General features: G+C 42.7%; 1 protein-coding gene across 1 annotated transcript in view; it reads right to left on the reverse strand.

The window, feature by feature from the left end:
- The window catches only part of LOC140353432 (inactive N-acetylated-alpha-linked acidic dipeptidase-like protein 2), a 440,212-nt gene that overhangs the window by 104,886 nt on the left and 317,665 nt on the right, over positions 1-17,661 (reverse strand). The window lies entirely within an intron of this gene.

The raw sequence follows: 17,661 nt of genomic DNA on the forward strand, positions 1-17,661 counted from the left end.
ACCTGCCAGGACGACACACTGGGTCGGGGACCCCCGCAGGGGCCCCTCCCCCACCAGGGAGGCTGCATTGTCTCCCAAACTCGGCTTTCACCAAACAACCCGAACATCTTCATCGAAAAATGCACAATTCAACGAACCCTGGACTCATCAAACTCTTCGAATGCTAAACCTGCTCAAGCATCAGCACCCCGGACAGCTCCAAGGACGCAGAGACGTGGAAGGCCTCGCTCCACAACCTCCTTGGACACGTGAGACCTGAGAGTGGCTAATATTTACAGAGTGGCATTTAAAGACAGGTTCCCTTGAATTATTCCCCAAAACCTAATTCTTAATACCAGCATTTCTTTTAACTAAGTTGAGCCCAGGCACAGCCTGTGTAACCGAATGTGTCAATTAATTGATTTTATATCTTTGCTTATTAAACCACACAAAGTCATCCTGGTTTATAGAGCCTTTGTATTGATTTTTATAGAATTGTCGGTTAATGAATCGTGTTCTCCCCTTCAGAGAATGAGACTGAGTAGATGTTAATGTTTTGCTGAACAAGCTTCAGATGGTGCGCTTTTAAATATAAAAATGAACATTAACTACCTAAAATGCTACACGTGTTGTCCACAATGTAATGGCTCGTCCCAGAGAATATACATTACATCTTGGAACAAATGCGTGAGCAAGAAACAAGTATAATTACCCTTCACCTGTGTGGAGTAAAATATGTGATTTGCACTTGTACAACATGTTATTTGACGTTGCGGATTTTAATACATTTTGTGGCCCATAGGTTTTATTGACAGGAAAGTACAGAGCGAATTGGGGGATGAGAGAGAAGGGAGGACATGCAGTAAATTGTTAAAATCGGGAATCAGGCTCACAACACTGCGACCGGTTGCACTTGGAGCCTGGCATACGTGTGCTGTGTCTTAACCACTCCACCACCAGGCAGCTCTAATGTTGCTGATTTCAAAGCCGTCAGCGCTGGTCCTGTGTTCTTCTCCTTCACATAAGCGCGTGACCGCACTGGACCGTAGTCAGCTTATTTGCTTTTTGGCAAGCTCTCTGCAATCTTGTCCTGGTCCATTTTTCTGGAAAGACGCTCTTTGTGCTCTGCCCTGCTGTTTACACGCACTGAACTTCCTGTAGAGAGACTGAGATATGGAAGGCTCTACAGGGACGGGGGGGGAAATAAAACCAATTTTCTTCCAAACAAATTGAGATGAACCCCAAATTGGACAAATATCTATGATGTCTATGTCTCAGGACACGTATCATATGGAGATACAGTTTGTATATTGGACCCTGTAATGAGATATTTGTATCACAATGCACTATGCAACACTCGTTTAGGAGGCAGGTAAAAACAGTAAGTATTGGCCAATGATTGAATGATTATCTGCATATTAATATTCAATTAAATAATTCAAACTGAATATGAAGCATCTTAGTAAAGGTATACTACTGTATGTACTCTTTCTGCATGTATACTACTGTATGTACTCTTTCTGCATGTATTCATTGTTTTCTATAAATTAAATTAAATGCATTTTAAATGGTGATTGTGATCAAAGTGACATGAACTTCATATCTCAGATACAATGACATCTTAAAGGAGACATATGTCCCATATGTCAAATGTACTTTTATGAGTTCCCTTATAATTGTACTCAAAGTTGTATTTTGATTGAGTCATGTATGTTTGAGTAATCCTGTATTGCCCTTGAAGCTGGAGAGCTAAGCTACAAATCAAATCAAATAAAACAATCAGATTCCAGATCTCACATTCCATGTCGCCTTTTTAATAAAGACACACATGAAAATCTTCTTGCAATGGTAATATTTCACTATGAAGAGATGGGCTTAGTTCTGCAGGAAGTAATTGGACCCATTTCTGTTATTACATCTTTTTGGATCGATACTGTGGGCGACCTGCAGATGACCTCTGTCGACAGAAGGGTTTGAATTGAGTTGAAAATGTCTTGTGGATGTTTAAATCTATTTAATTTGGTAATATAATGTTCTCCACACAAGGACAAGGGGAAATTACCAACATCCATCTCCGTCTGCTGACAGAGACACAGCATGTGTCTGATTGGTTGACACATTGTGCCAATATTCAAGGCGTCGCCTAAACTAACCCTAGTGATCAAGCCAAGTCCAGTGGAGATCCAGCCCTGATCTCAAAGGAAAAGGAAGGAGAGAGATGCAGAGAGATATAAAGACACACAGAGGACGTCCCCTGCTGACCTTATCTCATCTGTTGAAACAAATAAGTTTTATTTCCTCTCTTCCATAATTCTGTGTCTGTATTTGGACGTGATTGGCTTTAAAACCTCAAGCGAAGGACCTTTTTGTAACTTTTCCAAGGCAAGGCAAGGCAAAGTTTATTTGTAGAGCACATTTCATACACAAGGCAATTCAAAGTGCTTCACAGCAGGAAAAATGCATTCAAATCACAAAGAAATTACAGAAATACAATAAAATTAACTAAATTAAAAATTATCAATCCAACTGATTTTCTAAACTAATAAAATCACAAACAAAAGAGAAGAGTGCAAAGAAAAAATCCTTTCAGTCATGTGCGCAGCTAAACAAAACTGTTTTTAGCTTAGATTTGAACATTGTCAGAGTAGAAGCCTGTCTCACATCTTCAGGAAGACTGTTCCAGATTTTAGCTGCATAAAACTTAAACGCAGATTCCCCATGTTTAGTCCTGACTCTGGCACCAGCAGGAGGCCGGTCCCTGAGGTCCTCAGAGTCCGAGATGGTTCATATGGCACTAACATATCCAAGATGTACTTTGGTGCTAGGCCATGGAGAGACTTGTACACAAGCAGAGCTGCTTTAAAGTCTATTCTCTGAGCCACAGGGAGCCAGTGCAGAGACCTGAGAACAGGACTAATGTGATCATACTTCCTGGTTCTGGTCAGGACCCGAGCAGCAGCGTTCTGGATGTACTGCAGCTGTTTTACAGCTCGTTTGGAGAGACCAGTGAGCAGGCCGTTACAGTAGTCTAATCTACTGGAGACAAACGCGTGGATAAGTCTCTCTAAATCTGGTTTTGACACTATATTTTTGATTTTGGCAATGTTTTTTAGATGGTAAAAAGCTGCTGATGTTATTGATTTGACGTGGCTATTAAAGTTCAAGTCTGAGTCCATTATTACCCCCAGATTTCTAATTTGGTTTGTAGGTTTTAGAGCGAGACTCTGGAGGTGACCGCTAACACTTTCTCTTTGTTTCTGTGGGCCAAAAACGATTATTTCAGTCTTGTCTGAGTTCAGCTGGAGAAAGTTGTTTTGCATCCACACACTGATCTGTTGGATGCAGTGACAGAGTGAATCTACTGGTCCATAGTCACCTGCCGATAGTGAAACATAGATCTGAGTGTCGTCTGCATAATTGTGATAGGACACATTTTCACTGCGTATCAACTGACCCAACGGCAGCATGTAGAGGTTGAACAGAAGGGGACCCAGGACTGACCCTTGGGGCACTCCACAGGTCAGGGTCATGTGGTCTGAGACACAGCTACCAATTTCAACAAAGTACTTCCTGTCTTCCAGATAGGACCTTAACCAGTTTAGGGCAGTGCCAGTGATGCCCACCCAGTCCTCTAGTCTCTGTAAGAGGATCCCATGATCGACAGTGTCAAACGCAGCACTCAGATCTAACAGAATTAAGACTGAGGCTTTGCCCGTGTCAGTGTTCAGGCGGATGTCATTTGTCACCTTGACAAGAGCAGTCTCAGTGCTGTGATGAGGTCTAAAACCTGACTGAAAAACATCAAATGAGTTGTTTATTAAGAGGAAATCTGTGAGCTGTTGGTAAACAACCTTTTCAAGGACTTTGCCCCAAAATGGCAGATTAGAGATGGGCCGGTAATGACTCAGTACTGCGGCATCAAGACTGCTCTTCTTTAGGAGAGGCTTTATGACCGCAGTTTTCAAAGACATTGGGAATGTTCCAGATTGAAGCGACATGTTAACTATGTGAGTGAGTGGTGCTAACAAACTGTTCAGCACAGACTTTAGAAATTTGGTGGGTAACACATCAAGGCAGCATGTAGATGAACTCAGACTGGTGATGATCTCATGGACAGTTTTGTCAGTTACTGGTGCAAAGTGAGTTAGCTCTAAGTGTCTTGGTGGTTTTAGGGTAATTTTTTGCATTGTGGGATTTATAGCATTTTTAATGCCCTGAACTTTGTCATTAAAGAATAATGCAAACTCATTACACTTGGATGTGGAAATGAGTTCTAACGGCAGCTGAGCTGGAGGGTTTGTTAATCTGTTTACTGTGGCAAACAGGACACGCGAGTTGTTACTGCAGCTTCCAATTATTTCCAACAAACAACTTTTTTACTTAAGCTTGATCTGTGACAAAACACGTTCAAAGCAATTGCTTGTTCCTCTCAAAGAAGAGAATCCAGCACTTCTTCAGCCTGACTTCAGACTGAGAGGCCCATGTCCTTCCCAGCGTGACCCCTGCAGACCTGAACCCTGGAGGCATCAGCGCCACCAACTCAGACATAAAGACTCACCTTTGACTAGATCAACGCACAAGTCACACATTTAAACAGATACAGCTCTTATCCTCCACTTCAGATCACAGTCTAGGCCACTTCTTTCACCTAAGCCTCATTTGCATTTTCAATATTCAAAAGCCGTCTGTTTAATTGTTTGGTGAATACATTTTCACAAAACAATTTATTTAGTGGAGTGTATAATTTATTTCCAGTACTAGTCAATGTCAAGTTAACGCACTCACAAACCTTCAGATGAACAAATGATGAATTAGTGATAATAATAAATAATCAATATTCAATGGACAATTGATCATAATAAACCTTGATAATAGACCGGGTGGTGCTCTGGACTTATTACAACGACCCACACGCTCACAAAGAGCAATGTGGCATGCATTAATTGTTTATTCCAATTCCTTAAAAAAAAACTTCTAAAATTTCAAATCCTTTCATATTTGGAGGGCATGAATAACACTAGAGTATTCGGACTTGTAGAAATACTCCCAATACTGGGGCTTTACAATGAACACAATGTAAAATAATGATCTACATAATTTATAGTTTAATACAAAACACAAACAAATATTCCAGGTACACTTTAAGCTTGTGGCGATGAGAGATGAAAACAATATTCCATTTATAAAACAGAGGATAGCAATTGAAGCTAAAAAAACCCACATATCTTGGTGAATGCAGCGTTCAGATCTGCTGCTTTATCTCCTCCATCTTCTTCAGATATGCCATGTTAACTCCTCGGCCTGTCAGAATCCCGCAGCCTTCCACCTCTGCAGCAATAACAGCAGAGGTGCAGCCAGAAAGGAGAGAATGGGCAATTCTGCTCCAAGAATCAATATTTAATTTCTTTGTCTGCTATGATAAGAGGAGAGTGAAATCAGTTTGTGATCGCGCTCACCACTCAATAGCCCTCAATCGAGACAATTCCCGACTCTGCAGACGGTCAGACGGACTCAGATGTAAGGTTTTTCTCATCATGTGCATTTTGGAAAGCTGCTGTCACTTATGATTTGTTTAATATTGGAAATTTCGGATTTTTGTACCTTTTATTCTATGGAGTGATTTTTACATGTTGGAGTAAAATAGTTTGGAAAATACTGTATTAAAGATGTGGAAATCAACTTGGGTATGGGTATGTGGACCCTATTAAACTGCTTTATTACAAATTAAGCATTTTATCGATCACAAAACTGGAAGAAAGAGCCTAATGCTGAGAGCGGATTGACTGCTTCACTTCGCCGTGCGCAAAACTGTTCTAAAGGATATGCAAAAAAATATATTGTATTGCAAACTTTAGTCTGATCTACACTGAATTTGTTTTATTGCATTTGATATGGTAGATGATTGCATATTGCTTGAGAGAACAGTGGGTGTGACTCATTTTCAATCTGCTAAATTGCTTTGAGTCAGACCAAAGGGCCACATGTGGGGGGCCACAGGGCTCCATTATAGGCCCACTTTTGTTTAATATTTATATGTCATGCTGGCTCTGATTATGTCTAATACTGTTTATATGCAAATTATTCACAGCTTTATTTAATGTAAGAAAAAAAACATAATGTAGTGTAATTTATGTTGTTGTGACGTGGTCCTACAGTTAACAATCTATTCATTAAATTGACGCTACTTCTTGTAATGCTTTTATTTAATAATTTACTACTAACCAATGGAACTGGAGATTCACTGCCCAAGTAACTTTCTTACCTTGTATTGTTTGTTTTGTTTGTTTGTTCTTTTATATTCTTGTTTGTGATTATTTAAAGGACACATTATTCCCAATGCAATTGCCACTAATGCTAGTAGATAGCACGCTAACATCAAATCACAGTATAGGGAGCGCTGCTGATGTAAAGTAATGTGTATTTTCTATTCATAGGTGTAATTTGATAAGTTCTTAAACCTGAGGTGTCAAAGCAAAGGTAAACAGAAGCATGTTTAAAGGCCAATGACAACGAACATACTATTTGCCCTTCAACAGAATGTACAGTTTGTCATTCAAATTCAAACTATTTGCGTTCCAGTTTTGTTCTTCCAGTTGTCTCTTCATTCACTCCGTATTGACAGTGCATCTCTTCCGCGCTTTCTGCTCTATGCTATGTAAACAAAATGTCCTCCACTTGCTAAGTTTCATAAACGGGTGGAGTTTGTGAGCTGCATCTTCTCTGGCTCTGCTCCTGTTTGTTCTGGCTGCTGTCTGAGAGCCCGGGACTCGCCTCGAGTTCTCAGTCAACAGCTGCAAATGGCTTCTCCAAAGGCATTGACTGGAACTGCATTATCATAATCTTAATTATGCAAAAGTCATTTTCTGTTTGTCACTTTGCAGCGGTGGTGAATGGAAACGCAATCAGCACACGTCAACGGCCCAGGAGTCTTTGAACTTAGATATGGTTTAGTGACGGTGAGAGTGAATATGTCTGATTCTCCAATTAGCATGCCCTCAAAAAATGTCAAAATGTTGTTGGTGATGTCAAAAAAGAAACAACACAATGTCTGAAAAGCCCTTGGTAATGTAAATTAGATGGAAAGTAATCTATATATTATGTTCACAAAATGAAAATAGATGACGGATATATCACAAATTTACCATAATCCTATGATCCATTTTAAGGACACATATGCATTATTTGTTTTTGGTATTTAAACATGCTCGTTGTTCTGGACGCTGTTTTGTTTCCTTGTTTTCTGATGATCTCTTGATTGGATTTGAATGTTTTTACCCTGTTTGTGTCCTCAATGTTTTACTTTTGACATGTCTCTTGAGTGCTTGTTTTTTTTAGTTTTTAAGCCCGATGTTAAATATATAGGGGTTTTTAATGGTTGAAGGGGGTCGCCCGATAATTTTGTACATTTAATTTGTGTAGTAGGTCATTTTATTTCCATCCTATTAATTGTAACACTATGAATTGTTTTTTTATTGTCTAATATATTGGTCGTAGAAAGCAAACAAGAGGGGGGACTGAGTACATCCCTGTCCCACCCCTTCTTTCCAGACTCAGGTGACCGATGATTTTATTTCTTGTCGTTGGACCATCGTAATATATAGATATAGTTAAGTAATCTATTTGAAATTTGTTTAGCACTTTAAACAAATAAGTCCAGCTAATAGAATCAAAAGCCTTCGCAGCGTCCGAACTAATTATTACAGCTCTGTTCAGCTATTTATGTATAAGATTCATTATGTGTAAGGATCGTCTGATGTTATCTTGCGTTTGTCGTCTATTACAATCATTGATGTGTGAATAAAATTTGGGAGTATTTGTTCCATTCTTTTGGACATAATTGAGGTGTCGTTTCTTTAGGTATTAGAGATATGATGGCTTCTTTCCAGCTAGGAGGAGTTTTTTTAAGTGCCCAGTTAAAAGTTGTTAAAAGCGGAGGGATAAGAGGGACAACAGTTTCTTTTAGAGCTTTAGATTGCATTGCTCTTCCTGTCTCGTACAAGAAAACAAAAAACAACCCTGTTCTTTCTGCTTGTTTATTATTTTTACATTTCCAGGCTAATGATTTTGAAAATGTTGTTTCACTCTTGTAATACCTTTGTTTGGTAAAGAGCATTTTCTTAACTTTTTCCTTTTGAGTCAGATCAATAATTTCCTCTTTCATTTCCTGTAGCACTAGAGGATTCCTCTTCTTGGTATGCTTTGCCTCCAAAGTTTTTCTTGTAGATCATTTAGTATTTTGTCCCATTATTCCCATTATTAGGCTATAGAAACACAATGTAGGCTTTGATTAATAGCCTGATATTGTTTATTATTGTTTTATGTGCTATTTGATATGTTTTCTTATCAAAGGGTCATAAAGCAGACTGGCATTGAACCTCCATAGTGTGTTTTTTGTCTTTCCTCCAAGTCTACAGTAATGTGGGCAGGGGCACGGTCACTTCAGTCCATTGTGCCTAAAGCTACCTCAGTGATTTATGATCTGTCGTCTGTTCCGGAGTAAATGAGTGTGGATTAGAAAAAGTATACTACACGTATACTGGGGTTCATCCCGGTCCCTCCAGATGTCAGGATTTGTTATTTATTGCTCCTCCAGTGCCCCTTGAGTTTGATATGTCTAATGCAGGTTGAATACTAAGATTCTAATCGCCACCAGGGATCAGGGTTTCCCCAGAGTGAATAATATTAGTATAGGTGATCACTCCTTGGTGGAGCAAACACATTCAACAGAGTAAAAAACGTTCTATTAATAGTTCTCATATGCCAACTTTGTCTTCACCTTCATAACTTTGTTCAAAGGCTATCAATTTGAAATTAATATTACAAGTCCCCGCCTGTGTTTGCCTCTGTATGAATAAATAAAATGAAATAAAATAATTGTGTGCTTTTGATGGTTTGATTAGTTTTAATATGCCGTTAATGTTGAGGTTAAGGATGCTATTCAAAACACCTTCGATGAAATTGTGTTGAATGTATTGAATTTGCTCTTGTTAAGTTACTATTGCTATAATAACTTCCTATAAGTGATCTGTTCTTTTCTTCTGTATCTACCTCTGTATCTTCCTGCGTTGCATCAATGACATTTCCCCATGTGGGACAATAAAGGAATATCTTATTTTATCTTATAACATGAATAACAGATATTTCATGTGTTTTTTTTAAATGGACAAAAGGGTTAATTCCAAAAACATGCACTGAACCCAAAACCTGATCATATAAAAGATTGTGTAAAGGCCTGCTCCTGGTACCAACCCTCACAAAGAACTGAGTACACCATACACCATTATGACATTTCCCCATGTGTGGACAATAAAGGATTATCTCATCTCCCCAGAGCCCCACGCTCCTCCGCTGCCTTTCATGTATATTTTCCCACAAATCCCCTCTCCACTCAGATGAGTGCATATAAGTAGACAGAGTTCATGCACAAAACAGACATGGAGCATAAAGTCTGATGTCAAAACAAATAAATCACATTGCAATCATCACTCTCTTCAAAACAACAGCTATTACTTACGATGTGTCAATTACTTGAATTCAAACCCCACCCTGGTGGTTCTATTTCTTGTTGCAGTTCAGTTTGCCTCAGCTGGTGTTTTGAGCATGTGTTTTTTACCTTCAAAAGTCACTAGAAGTGTCACTGGGAACAAAAACTCATGCCTCAGTTGTCTCTTCTTGAATTTTCTTGTTGGTGATGAACCTTATATGGAATATCCTTTCTTATTCTTGTTCTCTGTCCCATAACTCATCCATAATGTCTGAAATATAGTGCACCAACCCGGCTCTGACTCTGACAATGACGACTTGTCAGGCTGCATTTCACATATAACATTTGATGTTATGTCCTCTCCTCCTTCCAACCAGGATGGGCCCGAAAGGTCCGCTTGGCTTAGCGGTGGGGGCGGGCCCTCTAAAAACACGTATCGAATTCATATTTCTTTATATAAAACCCAACGCCAGTGCATGTAACATACCCAACATACACAGCACCATAAGGCGCACAGATAGAGCTGGGTTTCGATTAAAATTTCAAGAATCGATTCGATTCCGATTTTTACGTTTCAAAAAATCGTTTTTTTCCGATTTCTCAGATTCCATCCAATTCGCTCCGATTTCGCTCCAATTTCCGATTCGATCCGGGGGTTAATGTTATTAAAAATGAAAAATGTATTTGAACCGTTTCCTTCACTTCATGACTGTGTAGAGAAGCAACATATTAAAACTAGTATTATATCAATATTAAACTATTATTTTGTATTGGTAGTTACTGATGGAAGACTGATGAAAAGGTTAAGGGTCAATCTACCTTCAAGAAAGATCATCCAGGAGTCCTGAATTATCTTTATTGAAGGTAGAGTGAAGTTCACTGAGGGAAATGTAGAAAAGAATTTAAAAGAAAAAAATAAAATAAAAAATCGATCTTTGGACGTACAAATCAATAATCGGTCATTAATATGCGAATCGATTAAAAATCGGAAAATTGATTATTTCAACCCAGCTCTACGCACAAATATAAAACAATAAGCGTCCTTTGAGTTCATTAGTTGTAAAATTGCTCACTCTGGATGCACATCCTTTGGTTTGAAATAAACTACAGATCCAAACATAAAACAGGCCCGTGGCACAGGGCAGGCGGCCCACACAGAAGGACCAAGCAGCAACAGAAAGGCAAGGCAGCGACGGGCCGGTGGCTCAACCCCAAAGCCTCAATAAGATATTAATTATAGAACAAGAAATTTCAATTAGCTCAAAAAACAACTAGTACTACACATCGTACGGTGGCAGAAGCTACTTCATGTAAAAGTTTGTGAACGCGCACCCTTGACGGGTGATGGCTGACAGCACCAAAGACACTTCGGACCCCAGCTTCAAACGTTGTGGCAGCCACCAAAGCGACAGACAACAAGCGCCATGAAGCGGTGCGTCGCGGGGCTCAGCAACACCGCGGTACTACGACAATACAGGCGTTATTCTATGGCTACAGTGTTAAATTGGGAAACAACGGATTGAATAGCTACCGGCTCATCAAAGACGTATGCAGGACCGGAAGCGGAATGGCACGAGTCAGAGAGAGATGACGAGAGAGGCTTTTATACTCTTTGGCGCCACCTACTGGACTTAAAGTTATGGTAAAATCCCAAACTGCCACACTAGCCTCGTTAGCTTGTGAGACGGTGTGTTTTCCACTGAGGCTATGGTCCGTCAGCTTTGATTGTTTAGCTCCCGGAACATTACCTGTCAGTTTTGTTCCGTGTTTACTCATCTTCTGCCCTTCGTTTGTGATTTTTAAGACACATTTCTGCAGTCCTCTCCTTGAACCGACGCCTTAACGTGGTGGAGGGGTTTGAGTGCCCGAATGATCCCGGGAGCTATGTTGTCGGGGGCTTCAAGCCCCTGGTAGGGTCTCCCAAGGCAAACAGGTCCTAGGTGACGGGTCAGACAAAGATCGGTTCAGAAGCCCATTATGATGACAAAAAGAACAAGGCCGTTTACGTCGCCCGGATCGGCGTCACCGGGGCCCCATCCTGGAGCCAGACCTGGGATGGGTGCTCGATGGCGAACGCCTGGTGGCCGGATCTTACCCCACAGGGCCCGGCCGGGCACAGCCCGAAAGAGCGACGTGGGGCTGCCCTCCCATGGGCCCACCACCCGCAGGAGGATCCATAAGGGGCCGGTGCAGAGAGATCTGGGCGGTAGTCGACGGCAGGGGCCTCGGCGACCAGATCTCCAGTTGTTCTACTGGGGGACTTCAACGCCCACGTGGGCAATGACAGTGACACCTGGAGAGGGGTGATCGAGAAGAACGGCTTCCCCGATCTGAACCCGAGCGGTGTTCAGTTATTGGACTTCTGTGCTAGCCACGGATTGTCCATAACGAACACCATGTTCAAGCACAAGGGTGTCCATCAGTGCACATGGCACCAGGACACCCTAGGTCGGAGGTCAATGATCGACTTTGTTGTCTTGTCATCTGACCTCCGGCCGCGTGTCTTGGACACTCGGGTGAAGAAAGGGGCAGAGTTGTCAACCGATCACCACCTGGTGGTGAGTTGGATCCGCTGGCGGAGGAGGAAGCCAGACAGACTTGGCAGACCCAAGCGCATTGTGAGGGTCAGTTGGGAACGTCTTGTGGAACCCTCTGTCAGTAGGGTATTCAACTCGCACCTCCGGGAGAGCTTCTCCCATGTCCCGGGGGAGGTTGGGGACATTGAGTCTGAGTGGACCATGTTCTCCGCCGCCATTGTTGATGCGGCTGCTCGGAGCTGTGGTCGCAAGGTCTCCGGTGCCTGTCGTGGCAGCAATCCCCGAACCCGGTGGTGGACACCGGAAGTAAGGGATGCTGTCAGACTGAAGAAGGAGGCCTATCAGGCCGCTCTGGCTTGTAGGTCTCCTTAGGTCATCGACAGGTATCGGCAGGCCAAGCGAGCTGCGGCTCGTGCTGTCGCAGAGGCAAAAACCCGGGCCTGGGAGGAGTTCGGGGAGGCCATGGAGGAGGACTATCGGTCGGCCCCAAAGAAATTCTGGCAAACCGTCCGGCGCCTCAGGAAGGGGAAGCAGTGCCTCACCAACACCGTTTACGGTGCGGGTGGAGGCCTGCTGACCTCAACTGGGGATGTCGTCGGACGGTGGAAGGAATACTTTGAGGATCTCCTTAATCCCTCAGTCATGTCTTCCGAAGAGGAAGTAGAGACCGGGGACTCGGAGGCTGGCTCATCCATCACCCAAGCTGAAGTCACTGAGGTTGTTCGCAAACTCCTCGGTGGCAGGGCTCCGAGGGTGGATGAGATCCGCCCTGAGTACCTAAAGTATCTGGATGTTGTAGGACTGTCTTGGTTGACACGTCTCTGCAACATGGCGTGGCGTTCGGGGACCGTGCCTCTGGACTGGCAGACTGGGTGGTGGTCCCTCTGTTCAAGAAGGGGGACCGGAGGGTGTGTTCCAACTACAGAGGGATCACACTCCTCAGCCTCCCGTGTAAGGTCTATTCCAAGGTACTGGAGAGGAGAATCCGACCGATAGTCGAACCTCGGATTCAGGAGGAGCAGATTGGTTTTCGTCCCGGTCGTGGAACACTGGACCAGCTCTATACCCTCCAGGGTTCATGGGAGTTTGCCCAACCAGTCCACATGTGCTTTGTGGATCTGGAGAAGGCTTTCGACCGTGTCCCTCGGGGTGTCCTTTGGGGGGTGCTCCGGGAGTACGGGGTCCGGGGCCCTTTGCTCAGGGCTGTCCGGTCCCTGTATGACCGGAGCAGGAGCTGAGTTCGCATTGCCGGCAGTAAGTCAGACCTGTTCCCAGTGCATGTTGGACTCCGCCAGGGCTGCCCTTTGACACCGGTTCTGTTCATAATTTTTATAGACAGAATTATGCACAGTCAGGGGTCGGAGGGTGTGGTCAGGGGTCGAAGGGTGTCCGGTTTGAGGACCACAGGATCTCATCCCTGCTGTTTGCAGACAATGTTGTCCTGATGGCTCCATCAAATCCGGACCTGCAACATGCACTGGGACGGTTTGCAGCCGAGTGTGAAGTGGCTGGGATGAGAATCAGCACCTCCAAATCCGAAGCCATGGTTCTCGACCGGAAAAAGGTGGCTTGCCCTCTTCAGGTGGGTGGGGAGTCCTTGCCCCAAGTGGAGGAGTTCAAGTATCTCGGGGTCTTGTTCACGAGTGAGGGAAGGATGGCGCGTGAGATCGACAGGCGGATCGGTGCTGCGGCTGCAGTGATGCAGTCGCTGCATCGGACCGTTGTGGTAAAGAGGGAGCCAGTTCAATCTAATTTTATTTTGTAACAACCAAAATCACAACAGCAGTAAGCCAACATTCACAGGAATGCATCCCCTGACCTTTGACCCTCCTTCTCAGCAAGGTAAAACCACATAAACCCAGTGGGAAAAAGTAGAAACTTTGAGGAGAACCAAAGTGAAGGAGAGATCCTACGCCCACGGACGGAGAGGCTGCAGATGGTCCAGGACGGATTCTAAGCATATTACTCAGGTATGGTGTCTGAAAACAACTAAATGTACTGATACTTACCTCTGCTTGCGCATAAATACTTTTTTACCCGAGTGCTTTTTCCACATAATTATACAGATTTATGAAGGCTGGTGAATTCACAATTGCCGCCGAGACAATGCAGCAAGCACCACCATAATTCAAATACACCGTCTCCTGCAAATTATTTCCTACAGTTATGTTCTCTGCAACGCTATCCATAAAGTCACACCGTTGTTCCGCGGATTTATAACGTGGCTCTATTTCCCACCAAAATTTTATGTGCGCAAAGATAAATTATACAGGAATTATACCCACCGTGTGTCATCTAATACGGCATGATGTTAATATTACGAATGGATAGGGTGATTCAGGAGCGGAGCACATTGTTATGGCCCCTCATGTCTGAAAGTCTCTAGTGTTTTCATCATTTCCACAGACATAATTTTCCCACTTCCTAAAGGAACAGAAGATTGGTCTTAGAGGAGTGTAATCTGTATTGTTTATTAGTTTTATTGTGATCAGTGTTAAGGGTTTGACACGGCAGGTGAATAAGACAAAAAAAAAATACTATTGTACTTAGATGTAAGAAAAAAAGTTTAGTTTAGTTTCTCAAATACATGTGACACTTGGACATAGGACACAGTGGATATTTTATGCATTCGTGAGGCTTTTATTGAATTTTAACAATGTTTCTGGTCACTTTGGGATTCATATTTTCTCATCTAAAATTACATTTGGAAAAACTGTACTGTACAACCATTTCCAATGAGTTATTAAGGCGTTGGCGCACCCTCTGCTGTCAGTAATGGGAATGGCTAATGAAAACTCCTTAATAAATGAAGCCGCTAGGCAATGTGACTGCTATGCTAATAAAGCCAGGTGTTTATTGTGAATACAATTTTACCTCAGACTGAGTCTGCAATACTGACTAAGATTGAATTCTGCATTCACAACAACTCGAAAAAAGCCACTGGTCCTATATTTCTAAATAAAGACATTGCATCTTCCTGTATATTGGATTGTGCACCGTAAAAATGCTCGTTCTGACATAACACCAGCTTTACTGTTTGCATATAACCAATACATTCCGCTACGGCACATGTCTGAGATCATTTACGCCACTAAACAAGTACTCCCTACTTCACCTCTTGTATTTTAAACTAACAGTGTGCTGTCCAGTACCAACAAAAATCCTGTGGAGCCAATCGCGCACTCCCAGCACTGATGCCAATTACAGAAAAACAACATTAATTTGGCTTGTGTTCTGTCACTTGGAGGATCTGGCACTGTTCTTATCACACGATCTTGTCTTCGTTTGGTTCAGCTCGTCTCCAAAGCCCACATAAAAGGCCGATTGAGCTGGGTACAGTGTGAACATAATTGGCTCCACAGCAACCATTCGAAAGCGATCACGGCGGCGTCTCGGCTTGGATGACAGCTTGTTCCGAGGTAAATACGTTTAAATAGAGATTGTACTTATATAATAAATGGTCTGCCTATCTGCTTCTAAATAATAGTGCAAGTGTAAAGCCATACATTTAGTGTAGGCGCCCCTTCATAATAAGATAACAATCATTTAAAAAAACATTCACTGTATAGTAGGAACCAGGGAACTACATTTATGTCCCAGTTTAGTCAATCATTAATGTCATAATTAAAAAAGGTCAACAGCTAATTTATTGATTTATTGAGGAAACTTTGGTCTTTTAATGTCTGCGACACTATTTGATACATTTTTATTACTCATTTATGGAAAGCATTTGAACTTGAATTCTCTTTTCTCTGCCGGTTCAGTGGGTTGGCCGTGAAAAAGTGTGCGCAGACATCATTAGCGTTCCACAGAAGAACTTGAGTGCACTTTGGAGGAAACAAGTGGCAGGGAAAGTCAAGTGCAGCATAAGCCAACCAGACTTCTCCCTGATGCCCTCTACGTGGCGCTATAACGGTTGCCTGGAAATATTGTATTTATAAAGATCAATATGAGTCTGGTCACCATTTTCATCTCTGCAAGTTCAGATGGCTGTGATTGACAGGTGGATTAGCCAGTAGTCACACTCACATGGTCCATCCGCATCGAAACAAATATGGCTTCTAATGAGCAAAAAAAGAGAAGGGAAAAAATATAAATGGACGGAAAATCATTGTGTGTTTCTGTAGAATCATAGAGTGATGCACAAAACTGTTGATCTGTGGTGAGAGAAGTTTGACTGAGTTGTAAAGTGACCGATGATCTCCTTTTACTAAACATTTTACTCACGTAAAAGAGCAGTTACTTATTACTCAAGAAGATATGTAAAAGGTAGTGGGCAAATACATTACTCAAGTGAGAGTAGAACAAACATATTTGGAAAAAACTGATACTACTAGTTTGCTCCTGAAACTGCTGGGCTATTTGACCGCGCCGTTTTAGACTGCACCGGGTTAGGGTTAGGGTTAGGGTCAGGCTCAGGCTCAGGCTCAGGGTCAGGGTTAGGGTTAGGGTTAGGGTTAGGGTTAGGGTTAGGGTTAAGGTTAAGGTTAAGGTTAAGGTTAAGGTTAGGGTTAGGGTTAGGGTCAGGCTCAGGCTCAGGCTCAGGCTCAGGGTCAGGGTCAGGGTCAGGGTCAGGGTCAGGGTTAGGGTTAGGGTTAGGGTTAGGGTTAGGGTTAGGGTTAGGGTTAGGGTTAGGGTTAAGGTTAAGGTTAAGGTTAAGGTTAGGGTTAGGGTTAGGGTCAGGGTCAGGCTCAGGCTCAGGCTCAGGCTCAGGCTCAGGGTCAGGGTCAGGGTCAGGGTCAGGGTCAGGGTCAGGGTTAGGGTTAGGGTTAGGGTTAGGGTTAGGGTTAAGGTTAAGGTTAAGGTTAGGGTTAGGGTTAGGGTCAGGCTCAGGCTCAGGCTCAGGGTCAGGGTCAGGGTTAGGGTTAGGGTTAGGGTTAGGGTCAGGGTTAGCCATGAGGCTAGGGTTAGGGTTAGGGTCAGGGTTAGGGTTAGGGTTAGGGTTAGGGTCAGGGTTAGCCATGAGGCTAGGGTTAGGGTTAGGGTTAGGGTTAGGGTTAGGGTCAGGGTTAGCCATGAGGCTATATGGCACTGCCGCGGCTCCTGAAACTGCTTGGCCATTTGACCGCTCCGCGGCTCTGCAGCCACGGCCATTTTTTAAACCAATATCTTTAAAGCTCCAAAAACACAAAACCTAGAAGTGAAATACACATGGAAAAGATGTCAGTGCATTTGAGAAGGGTCAAATCATTGGTATAAAGCAGAGAAAACATCTAAAGGAGAAGCAGAAACTGATGTGCTACAGATCTGAACCCCAGTGAGAGTGTTTGGGACGAGCTGGAGAAGGCTTTGTGCAGTGGTCACTCTCTCATCATCAACACAAGATCAACTGGTCAAACATAATGACACACTGGATGGAAATAAACCTTTTAATATTACAGAAGCTTATTGAAACTATATCATAGCGGATGTGTACAGCAATCAAAGCTAAAGGCGGTTCTACTAAATATTAGAGCATCTGACCCTTTTTTGTTTGTGGTGTTTACTGTGAGTGTGTCTTGCTGTGATGTGTGTATTTAGTTGTTTAACTGAAGGCACAAGTCCAAGACACATTTCCCACAATAAAGTATATTGTTTTATGCATGAAATAGGATGGAAGTAGGAAAGAGCACAAAAAAATTAGTAAATCAAATCAAATTGGAAGGTACGTTGTAATAAGCG

Source organism: Eucyclogobius newberryi, unplaced genomic scaffold, assembly GCF_026437365.1.
Source record: "Eucyclogobius newberryi isolate DKJ021-1_F unplaced genomic scaffold, fEucNew1.0.hap1 SCAF_9, whole genome shotgun sequence".
NCBI lineage: Eukaryota > Metazoa > Chordata > Actinopteri > Gobiiformes > Gobiidae > Eucyclogobius > Eucyclogobius newberryi.